Raw genomic sequence first — 12,025 nt, forward strand, 5'->3', positions numbered from 1 at the left:
GCGGCGGCTCGGCCCAGCGGCCCCGCAGCAGGGCGGCCAGCGGGCAGCGGGCGGGCGCCCCGCTCCCGGCCAGCAGCGCCGCCAAGCCCGCGGGACACAAGCGGGGCTCCGGGGCCTCTCGACGGGGCACCGAGACGAAGCGCGGGCAAGGCCGGCGGGCAGGGAGCTGCGGCCGCAGGAAGGGGCTGGAGAGCAGAGCTGACAGCGAGGAGAGGGGCCTGGCAGGCCTCGGAGTCTGCGGCGAGCGGGGGAGGTGTGGGAGCGCAGGGACGGGGCGGGAAGAGAGAGAGAGAAAGAAAGAGAAACACAGAGTGAGCATCACCGAGGGGGCAGGCGGGGGCCCCGCACACCCAGCAGAGCCCCGCAGTGCTAAGACGAGGGTTGGAGTGCTGGCAGCCGTGAGCTCACACCCTGCTGCCCTCGCACCCCCCTTGTCCCCGCGTACATTCAGTCTTTTTAACTTTCCTAGGTCGGTCCTTCAGGTCAGGGCCGGAGGACAGCTCTCAGTGCCCATTAGGGTTCGGGTCTGGCCATACTGCCAGAGGAGCACGGGAACGAATTTTGCCACTTACAACCTACACCCAAAGAGCACCCCCCCAAAAAATCCCCACCCGAAAAGCCGACCGCAGACGGCGGCCGGAGCTGCGGCGGGGAGCGGAATGGAGGCATCTGTCCAGGGTCCTGAACCCGCCCCGCCGCCTCCCGCCACGGCCGGGGAGCTCGGCGGGCCCGCCCTGATCTGCGAGCGCCGGGTGGCGCGACCTTGCCCTTCCTCGCTGAGTGCCATTGTCCTGCAGAGAAGGAGCCACCTTGATGGAGCACGGGCCCTGAGCAGGAACGGACAAAAATCACTGTTCTGCTTCCCTTTTCTCCAGCAATGATTTCTACCTGGTTTTTTTTGGGATTTCAGGATTTCATCAAGGTTTCATCAAGACCGTCCCAAAACATTGTCCCTATTTCTGGCCTACAACCAGACATCAAAGGGACAGAGAGGAATTGAAGTCTACACAGTGTGAAGATAGCCCTTCCCACCGTGATGGTGCTGCCCTTGAAGGCCAAAGGCACTGCTACAGCAATGGGGAACACGACTGTGGTGCCATTGATGCCAGGGAAGGCGCTTGCTAGAGCTGAAACCAGCGGGGAAAGCTGCCATTCCTACACAGAAGGAGAGCTTGCTGTTGCTTAGCAGCAGAGAGTTCCCCTAGGTCTGTTTGGAGAGGTGAACTATGACAGAAACTGGACAATGTTCCCAGGAGATCAGAAAAAATAGAAAAGTTGATTCCCACCCCAAAAGTTGATTCCCACCCCAAAACCCCACTCAGTGTTCCCCCTGCCTGGTGGCAAGGAGCCCTTCTGCAAAGCTCTGCCCTTTTGGTTGTGGCAGAAAGCATAGAACTGATGTTGAACAATTTTCTGTGCCAATCTACAATTGCCGAGGCCCAGACAGCACCTATGGAGATATTATAGGTTTGACAGGTAGGATTAAATGATACTGCCTTGTTCCTTGGCAGGGAAAAGGGGACAAAGTCTCAGTAAGTGTACTAAGGTCATTGTTTATGTGGTTTAAGACCAAGCTCAAAACACCAGTTAACACCACTAGCCTTTGAATTCAGCTTTTGGTCACTCCACCAGGACAGGCAGTCATTTCTCAGGCTGGTGAGTAAATGTGACTCCCCTAAGACCTCTCTAGACTATGGTCCCAGGTGGCATCCTAAATCTTAGCAGGAACGCTTGATCAAGTTCAGGTTTAAAGTGCTGCCAGAATGTAAATGTTGGAAGGTATGTTCTTGCTCCATTATCCTTTCCGTTTGTCTCAGGACAGTCATGATCTGTTGTTCCTGCCAACAAGCAGCGGGTTTGGAATGAAGTGATCTTTAAGGTCCCTTCCAAACCAAACCATTCCATGGTTCTAGCAGACATCTTATTAAAGAAGGCTATACAGTTTTTTTCAGAATTCATGACACACAGTGATGGTGGGTAGTACTGTATAAAAATATGGTATTTATGCTCCCTAGCATGAATGGTGGTAGATAAAGAAAGCCACCTAAGCTAAATATCTTCCAGTGATTGGGGTTTGTAGGCAACTCTGTCTTGCCTGGTAGGCAGGTACCTCTGCATCACTGCATGTGTACACAGCCACATCCTGAAACAGCTGAGTGGTGTGGCAGCATAAAGTCCTCACAAAAGTGTTAACGTAGTCATCTTCTCCTCCTTTCCCCGTGAATGATGGATGCAGGCTGATGCCCAGCTGCACAAGACAGAACTGCATAAACAAGGGCTTGGACTTTGATGAAATGGCGCTTAGAATTGAGAGAGCTGAGAGACCCAGACTGGAACCCTTTCTCTCCCTAAAGGAATGTGAGTATGCATTTCTCATGCCTGAAAGAAAATTCCCTCAGTCATCACAGCAGCTTCCTCTGCATGTGTCTCTGTGACCTTACTCTTGATCCCCTCTACTGCTCTACTTTGTCCAGGTTAAATCAACTTTACTGGGACAGAGGCAAAGCAAAATGTCAGTCTAGCAAGGCTCAGGAGTATTTGACCTTGCACTTATTTGTTTCAAAAAATAAGTTATGGAAAATTGAGAGCTTACATGTGAGCTGTGCTACTTTGTCCAGGTTAAATCAACTTTACTGGGACAGAGGCAAAGCAAAATGTCAGTCTAGCAAGGCTCAGGAGTATTTGACCTTGCACTTATTTCTGTTTCAAAAAATAAGTTATGGAAAATTGGGAGCTTACATGTGAGCTGCACATTCAATATAATTATCCCATATAGGGGCACATTTTTCTGTAACACACATGGTAAATAACAGATCAGGAGATCTGGTTTCAATATCGGTTTTATCTACCAGTATCTCAGGTATTAGAAAACACACCTCCACCCTTTACTTGACTTTTCTGACTATTTCACATTAGACTCATGAGCTTCTGATAAACTTTTAGGAGGAGATTCTATCCCACATGGAGTAGTTTTTTTAATTTTATTTTAAGTCAGAAAGTGATGGCTTTATATGAGGGTACCTCTGATATTTAATATTGTCTCTTTGGATGTTTCTTAGACTCCACTCTCCCTCTTTCTGCAAACTTGTCCAGTTAATACGTTTTCCTAATTTTGCCTTTGTGGAAATGAAGAAATCTGTTATTATTCTTATTTATTTTATTTTTTTTAGTGAAAACTTGTATGGCACCTTTTTATTTTTTCTTTTTAATTTGTTCTCATTATTCAGAGCAGGTGATAAGAAAGATAATACAGAACATGTATCTGTATTTTAATAACACTGCATTCCTTGCAGTCACACGTCAGTGTGACATAATGCCCATACCAGCTCTTTTGGGGCCTGTTTGCCTTTAAGGTGTGAGGGCTGATTGCTGTCTCATACCTGAACTTCTGCTCCCTGCCCAAGGAGAGGTCATACACATTTCTATGGCAGCTTTTGTGTTCTAGTCTATTTCAGTGTTTCCTGCTCCCTTAAATTGTTAAAAAGAGAGCTTCTAGACCATTGAATGGAGCTGATTCATAGTGAATTAGGGAGCAATTCAAACAGAGAGTAAGAAGCCATTTTTTACCTTTTTCATTGACATTAAAGTGCACTTGTTACAAATAATTTTGAAGACTGATAGGTTTTCTGGGAAAGGAGATATTTTCAGCAGGAGAATGAGTTTCCAGGGACTTCAGCTGAACTTCAATTTTTTTTACGTATCAGCAGTATTCTAGTATTTGCTTTCCCTTACCCCCTGATAAAAATAAAAAATGTAAAAAAACAAAAAAGAAGATGTATTTAAATAACCCTACTTTGAAGTGAACATAATACCAATGATAATATGGGAAGCAGCTTTGCTGAACTCTTAAATATCTGTGTTTTTTCAACATCAGTTTCTTACAGGCATAAGCCACTTTTCTTTATGGATCTCTCAGTAGATGGTTTCAAGTAGAAAATATAGGTTCAAAGCTGATGAGAGGAAGAATAAACTGGCATCTTCAAACATGTAAGACCAACTATAGACTACTATGGTCCCACAGAGTATTAACTAAATTGTCTCCTGTGTGCAGAGATGCCTGTTAGTATTAATTTTTCATCAACACTGATAGTGGTGTGTTAATTAATCAGTAGAATTTACTTTGTGTAAGCCAAAGTGTGAAAGCCCCACTGTCATGTCATTCATGCAGTCACAGGGTGCCTCTTAGTCTTTTTCTGGAGGATTAGATTTCCTCAAGATCTGATGCTAAAACCTGTGATTGCATTACATTAGGGCGACAGGTTGACAGGTTATCAGAATGGTTAGATGTGATTTAGATCTCAGTGCAGTCAAAATTTTTTGCAGCTGGTGGCTCTGCTTAGTGCTTTGATAATTATTTCATCACTGTAAGGTCATTTTCTAGCGTGATGTATTTTCTCAGGGTTGTCCAGTCCCATATGTATGTTCTGACAAAACCCTTAGCTTCTGTATTTGTATCAGTCAGTGTCTGCTCCAAAGCTGCAGGAAGCCTCTGCTGTCTCTGCTCACAACTCTGTTTCTTTTCTACTCCGACATATCACATCTTTATTACTTCTAAGGCAGAGGAAACCTAAAGAGAAATAACATTTAAGATGGAATTCAATATTAGAGCTAAGGATGTGTTCTCCAGTCATACTGAATTGGCACTGAATGCTGGGTTTCAGAGGGTCAGAGTCAGCTCAGTGATGGTTCTACTCCCCATTCTGGCCCAGTCCAGCTGATGGGTGTGGGCTCTGTGGGGTTTGTGAGCCCTTGGCCTGCTCTGTGGCCCAACTCCTGCTTAAAATCCTTGGTGATGCAGAGTTTCTGGCAGATTTACAGACTACACAGGAATGTGGTGGCTTGGGCAGAGAAGGTCTAATTAGAAACTGCAATGTGATACACACAAAAATGAAATCTTTGCTGAAGTGCAAGTGCACTAAGAAACTCTGTCATTCGTTTAATTTGTCATGTTTGGCAGATTGAATCTTCACAATATTCTCTGATCCTCTCTCTTGATGTATGACATTAAATAATTAAAAATAGAATGTCAACCCAAATGCATACCTTTTGTTTTAAACCATGAGGTTAGCATACATCTATAATTCTATCCTCTATTTTTTCCCCCCATAAACCTTTGAATTATTTGGAATAATTGAAAACTATTACAGGTACAGCTTGATTTAAAAAGAAAAATCTTTTTTATCACGACCATGTTCTGTTAGTGTGTGTGCCAGCGACATGACAGACCCTGTAGGAAGTCTCTGGTCAAAATGTTGATCAGAAAGAGATTTGCTTCTGCATACAAAAAATTGTGAGTTTCCAGATGATGGAGGAAGCAGCTCAGGGATGCTCATTACAAGCTTCCAGAAGGTGTCACTGTGCACCTACACATGGGGAACCTCAACATTTAAGGATTGGTGCCAAAGTACTATTCCTCCTTGTGCTATTAGGGCTCCTCTTCTCTGCCCATTTGGAAATTAAATGATCGATTGGAGGACAATATTTCTCTTTTTTCATGATAGAAAAAGTAAAAATATCTCCATAGTATCACTGTCACTCAAGAGGTACCTATCCAACCGTGACGAGCAGAAGTATCTCTGATATTCTGGGTCACACATAACCTAATTATTACACAGGATTCTTACTTGCAAGGTAATAAATATAATAAAATTAAAGAGGAAATCAAAGTTGCTATGAATGCAATTTTTAGGTCTTATAGAGCAGTTTGTAGTTACGTTCCAGAGCTGATTTAGACAGGAAGATTAACGGGGCAATTTGCAACCAGTGTCCCTGAACAGATCGAGGTTTCAGAGTCTTTGAGTAGTTCAAAGAGAGTCTGAAAGCCCGGTTGCACAAGGTGGCTGTACAGTAACATTCCAGCTTGACAAGATTTCTGAGGAAGACACTGTGATTTTTGCCATTAATTTTCATCAGGTTTTGGACCTTATAAAATATGGATCAATTGGAAAATTATGCAGCCATGTTAAAAGACTGATGAGAGAAAATATAATGCACTTGTAGGACTAGTGGTGGAAAAGATGAAAGGAGAAATACACTATAATTCCTTTGAAAAAGAAGAACAAAAGAATAAAGAACAGGCAATGAGAGACTGCTGAAGAGTATGAGGTTAAAGGGCAGTATCAATGAGAATGTTGCAGGCTGGTGCTGCCTGGAGACAAAACTCTGTATTTGACTCATTGCAAACTAGATTGAGCTGGTGCCCAGGAGTATTTATCCAGCATCTTAAAAAGACATATGAATGATGATGAGAGGAAAATGAGCTGATTTGATAAGAATAACACCAAGAAGAAGCTGTGAATGTATTTTGAGAAAGGGAAGACTTCAGGTGTTATCTATCCCAGTGTACTGATTTATCAGTGGCACCAAACACTCTTTTAAAGAGATCAGGTTATCCCTGTTATGCAGAAGTGAGTATGCCTGTGGAAGTGAACAGAAAGCCCTGGAGTTTCCTTGAACAATCTCTCACTAACATTTATTTCAGCGATGTCTTATGTGATTTTGCCCCTATAGGAGTATCTGCCTAGATTAGAGAGACTGTAATTACAGAGAGCCCAAGTCACTGGGTGAATGCTGTGCTTGCTTTAGGCTTGAAGCAGCATCACAAATGGTATCAGTTCCCACGCCTCCCACCGCAGATACCGAGTTATAAGTTAAAGACAGAGGATCTCAAGTAGACAAAGGAATAAAGAAACAAACAAAAAACTCCAAACAAACACAACCCCAGCAAATGTGCCAATAAAAACAATAACAAAAAACACCAACAAAAAACCAACTCAGACTTACTGAGCTTTTGAGGAAGGCACTTTATATGTTCCTGTGAAACCACATTTCTCCTGTTTGATGTACAGAGAGGCTGACCCTCTATTCTGCAGGCTGGGATTTTTCTCTGGCTACTCCAGGGCTATCTATCGTATTTCCCTGCACTGCACTTTGTTTTGCACTCTAGAATTGTTCTGAGAGAGGAAGAACAGCACTCCTGATGGATAGAATTTTGGACATTCCTATTTTTGTGTCCCATTTTTGTGCATCACTGTTCAAATCAACTCACTGACACACTTGAAACTTGTTCTCCTCCATTACACTACTGCTTTTAAAGATCATGTTCTCATCCTGGGCAGACAAAATGTTTCTTCCAACCTCTTTTCTGCAATTCATTTCAACCATACCTCCTGACCAAACCCAGAAAATACAAGGTGGGACTGAAATTGTCCTGTCTGCAATAGCCTAACCTCTTCTTCTGTTCTGTAACACCTCTAACTTATTTCTCCTGATGATTAGGAAAGGTTGGTAGGAACCTGCTTAAAGTGTGCCGGTTTAGAACCCAGAGGGATGAATGAGAGAGCATAGTTTCTTTGTGAGTCTGAAACAGTTTTATAACCAGAGCTTGCCACTGTTTTCCAGGTAAGACACTATTTTTGTACTGAAATGAAGCGCAGGCATTTAACTGCACAGAGTCTGTATGAACAGAATAAATGCAATGCAGCAAGAAAGACTAGTCTGTCATCAAAATCAGAATCAAACAATTCAGTGAACATTAGGTTATGCTAGTTGGAAGAAGTGTCCTTGGTTTTTAAGGGCTGTGACTCACTTTGTCAGTCTTATGACTGGAAAATTATTCCATGCCAAACCATTCAGAAGGTCTGGATGAAAACTGAGAAACACCGTTTAACCCTCTTATTTAGAGCCCATATTAAATATAAATGCTATACATGTCCTGCACATTACCATGCAGAATTCTGGGTAAAGTAAATCAGTAATTGGAGCAAGAATTTGTAAATGAAAAAACAGGACAAGGGGTCAGAGAGGAGCAACTCAGCAGCTTCTCCAGCACAGTCTGAGCACCTCTGGAAATCAGCGTGAGTTCCAAAGGTGTAAGTGCCAAAGCTCATCTGGGATACTAAACTACAGAATTAGCAAGGAATCCCTTGAAGGAGATTTTCTTCCCCAAAGACAACTGTCTCATAAGAATCCGTGTGTTTGAACAAATTGGTTTGGTAATAAAAAGGAAAGAGCACAGATTTTACAAAATGAAGCACTGCAATGCAAGAAAACGAATACTTTAAATATTATAATCTATCTCTCATAATAAGTTGTTTCACCTTTGAAGAACAAATAATTTATCCTATTTTGGTCTAAGCCTGACCCAATCTTTTTGCTCTTAATTTGATTATTTTCAAAGGAAGCAGTGAAGTCAACAGAACAGTGAGAACTATTTTCTTCTTTACTTAGTCCTAAAGTAAATCACACAAAATGTCACAGGAAAAAATCACAGCTACTTCCTGAAATTAAGCTGTGTTCACAACTGGAACCAAATAAATAACAAAACAAATCTGAGCCTTTCCCCTTTTTCTGTATAAGTTCCTCAGCATAGACCTGACATCTCTAGGCTCCTGAAAATAATTTAATCTTTCTTGTGAGAGTAATTAAGTGCTTGGTACAGTGAACCAGAAAAAATGATGTGACATTTTGTGAGACAATCAGCTGCTGCTTGGCAGGCATCACTGGGCAGCTCCTGATTTATTTTAGCCTGCTCTTACCTTTAACAGTTGATACAGTATTTTAGATTGGATTTACTTTGAGACTGACACAAATACATAATACTGAAGGCAATTAGCTTCCTGAGCTGTTTCCAGCCATGCAAAGTGGTAGGATAAATATCTGTTAGCTTAAAGATCTCAACATCTGAATTCCTGAAAGTTTTGCAATCAGCGTTAGGACAGGGAGGAGCTTTGGGAAAGACCAAGCCTTCTGAGACATCCAGAACTGTCAGTAAGCAGGCACAGACTGCTGCAAACCAGGCTTCACCAGTTCACCTCCTCATAGATCCTTGCTATTTCCCATGTAATTTCCTCAGCCCATGTTTTGGATGAGTCTGATGGAAAAATAATGTTCTGCCTGTCTCACTTTCAAATTTTAATGCTTGTGAAGAAATATACAATTATTTACATTGTACATAAACAAGGTGTTTTCATCCCCTATGTGGTCTCTGGGAGAAGAGTGACGCTCTCCCTTGCATTTCCTGGCTTGGCATGGCTTTGACCTTCCCAGAAGGATGCACTTCGCTGTCAGCAAGCAACATGAAGCTTGGCTTGAAAGTAAGGTATTTGTGATAGGATTCCGATCTCTTTTTGCATCTCTTTTTTGACTGAATATGCCTTATGAAAAGACGCAAATAAATGGAAGTAAAAAACTGTCCTGTTATTGCACAGAAGGGGCTAGCAAATGTAGGACTGAATAAGTATTAAAAGGGTTGAAATAAACATCTATTTTTCTGTGGAGTCTGAAATTTTTGCGGAAAGAAATTACTGTGAAAAAGCATGTGTGGAAATCATTATTTTTGTGTCTTTGCATCACTCATAAGAAATGCATCTCAGGTAGCATGCATTGTATACAAACAGGAAAGGAGAAGGAGTAAATTGCTCTTCATGTTCACAGTATACACAGCAAGGAGTAATGAGTTTAAACAGGGATATTCAGGCTGATCCTGGCAGCAAATGTCAGATGACACTTTCAAACTCCGACCCAGAACTCCCTCTAATAACCTTAGATCACAGAATGAGTTGGGTTGGAAGAGACCTTAAAAATAATGTATTTCCAACCTCCCACACCTTATGAATGGGACATCTGCCACTAAACCAAGTATATTAGAGCTCCATCCAGCCTGGCCTTGAATGCTTCCAGAGATGGGGCATCCACACCTCCCTAGCAACCTGCTTCAGTGCCTCACCACCCTCACAGTCAAGAATTTCTTCTTGGTATCTAATCAAAACCTCCCCTCTTTCAGTTTCAGCCCATTTCCCTTTGTCCTGTCACTCCATGCCCTTGTAAAAAGTCCCTCTCCAGCTTTCTTGTGGGCTCCTTTTAGGTACTGGAAGTCAGCACTAGATCTCCCTGGAACCCATTTTTCTCCAGGCAGGACAACCCAAACTCTCTCAGCCTGTCTTTGTAGGAGAGCTGTTCCAGCCTCTGATAACCATGATACTGCACCCCACACCATTCTCCTGGTCACTGGAATGATTTGCTAATCTGGTACTTCAGGATTCCTCTGGCACTCAGAAATCCCTGAGAAATATGAGCTGAAAAAACCCCATACACCAATTCCTCTTTCAATTAGAAATAAGTTGTATTGGAAAGAAAGCAGAGTACAATCAGCTTGGGTGACCCCTAACACAACACGGCATGGAGGCTGAACTGCAAGTCACAGAAACACCAATTGCACTGTGCTGGGCTGGTGATGCAGAAAGGTATGCCATGTTAATTTTGTATTTTACCAAAAGTCATTTACTTTCATCAGGTTTGACTGTGAGAGGTATATAATGGAGTAAAGGTAAATTCCTTCTGACTCCCAGACACCCAAACTAGATGCCTTTTTAAGAAGGTCTCTGCGGTCTTCCAGAGAAATGTTTTTTTTCCCAGCGTCCTTTATCTAAATTGTTAATTCCTGCTGGTGAAAGGATACATTAAATTAATGTATTTGTAAACCTGAAGCTCTCCATATCTCAAATGAGTTGATCTAGATTTAGGCTGAGTAGGCTATTTATTAATCAGCATGACATTTTGTTCCACTTAAAGAAGGTCACTGTAAATTAATAAAAACAGTCTCTGTAATTCAGGTCAGTCTAGGATTGTTTTGCTGAAAATTTTCCAGAACTAGTGTAAAAGCACTTTGTCTTTTGGTTTTCATATTCATTAAATTCTTTCTGACAGTAATATCTTAATCAGCCCAGGAATCTGCATTTTGCCCATTTCAAAGATGCATATGTGAAAAGGAAGCTTTAGGACTAGTTCAATAGTAAAATATGTAAATCACTAAATTAGAAAAACACATTATTGCAAATTAGTACAAATTATCTATGAGGACTAGAAAATTTGCACACCATTAATATGCAAGTAATCAACCCATTAATGTGTAGTACATTATTATTTTGACAACTTTTACAAAAGAATGCCCTCTGATTGCTGTCTATGCAGCTATTATTGGCTCACAGACAATGCTGAGCAATATAGCCAGCTATTCTCTGAAAAAATGTTTCTGGATGCAAAAAGAAAAAAAATAATTTATGAATTAAAAATATTATTATGCCATGTAATTACAGAACAGTTTAAAAAGAAAGACTCTTTGAAGAGCTCTTTGTTTCACAGAATAGTTGAGATTGGAAGGGGTCTCTGCATATTGTCTAGCTCTGCCTCCTGTTCCTCAGGCTTCCCAGACCTGCGCTGAGCAGGATTTGGAGTGCTCTGAGGATAGAGACTTCACAACCCCTCTAGGCAACCTGTCCCACCACCCCCACAGTAAAAGACCATAACTTTTTATGTCTGATAGAACAATTCTTGCTTAAGCCACATTAATTTGTTCTTACTTTCATGCTCAAAGTTAAAAGATAATATTTTAAAATGAGTTATATTTAATCCTTTGAGCTGCCTGGAGCAGACTATGGAGGAAATGTGGGAAGAAAAGCCCAAACCCAACACTAAAGATCTCTGCAAGGCTGTGCAGGGGTAGCCAGAAAGTGGTGAAAATGAGTCCCATGCACTGATAGAAGCGAAGCCAGTGGCTCACTGCATGTTTCCAAGGCTGGGTCTGCTGCAGGGTGCCCCACCCACAGCACACTGTGCTCCTCCACTGCCCCCAGCAGGACCCACAGAGCTGAACTGGCCTCTCCTGGCCGACTGTTCCCAGTTTATATACTGGGCATGACACCCTGTGGTATGGAATGTCCTTTTGGCCACTTTGGGTCAGTTCTCCTGGCCCTGCTCCCTCCCAGTTGTTGTGTACCCACTCACCAACAGAACATGGCAAATGGAAAAGTCCTTGGCTTAGGGCAAACAGTGCTTGGCAACATCTAAAATTTCACTTTGTTAGTAAAGTTAGTCTCACACCGAATCCAAAACACAGCTCTGCATCAGTTACTTGGAAGAAAATTAAGTTTATCCCAGCTGAAACCAAGACAATACTGCAGGTCTCATAAAGGTTGATAGTCTGTAAAAATGTGCAGGAGTAGCTCTTTCTTAACTAGTGAAAACA

General features: G+C 42.2%; 1 protein-coding gene and 1 long non-coding RNA gene across 2 annotated transcripts in view; one reads left to right on the forward strand and one right to left on the reverse strand.

The window, feature by feature from the left end:
- Positions 1–2,468, forward strand: part of LOC120499242 — a 3,409-nt gene extending 941 nt beyond the window's left edge. Inside the window, exons 2-3 of the long non-coding RNA XR_005626831.1 lie at positions 911–1,476; positions 2,237–2,468. This is a non-coding gene — a long non-coding RNA (uncharacterized LOC120499242). The remainder of the gene's footprint in view (positions 1–910; positions 1,477–2,236) is intronic.
- RGS20 (regulator of G protein signaling 20) overlaps positions 1–12,025 on the reverse strand; it is a 35,068-nt gene that overhangs the window by 17,913 nt on the left and 5,130 nt on the right. The gene's annotated exons all lie outside the window — the stretch shown is intronic.

This window comes from Passer montanus, unplaced genomic scaffold (genome assembly GCF_014805655.1).
Source record: "Passer montanus isolate IOZ18808 unplaced genomic scaffold, ASM1480565v1 scaffold16, whole genome shotgun sequence".
In the NCBI taxonomy this organism is placed as follows: domain Eukaryota; kingdom Metazoa; phylum Chordata; class Aves; order Passeriformes; family Passeridae; genus Passer; species Passer montanus.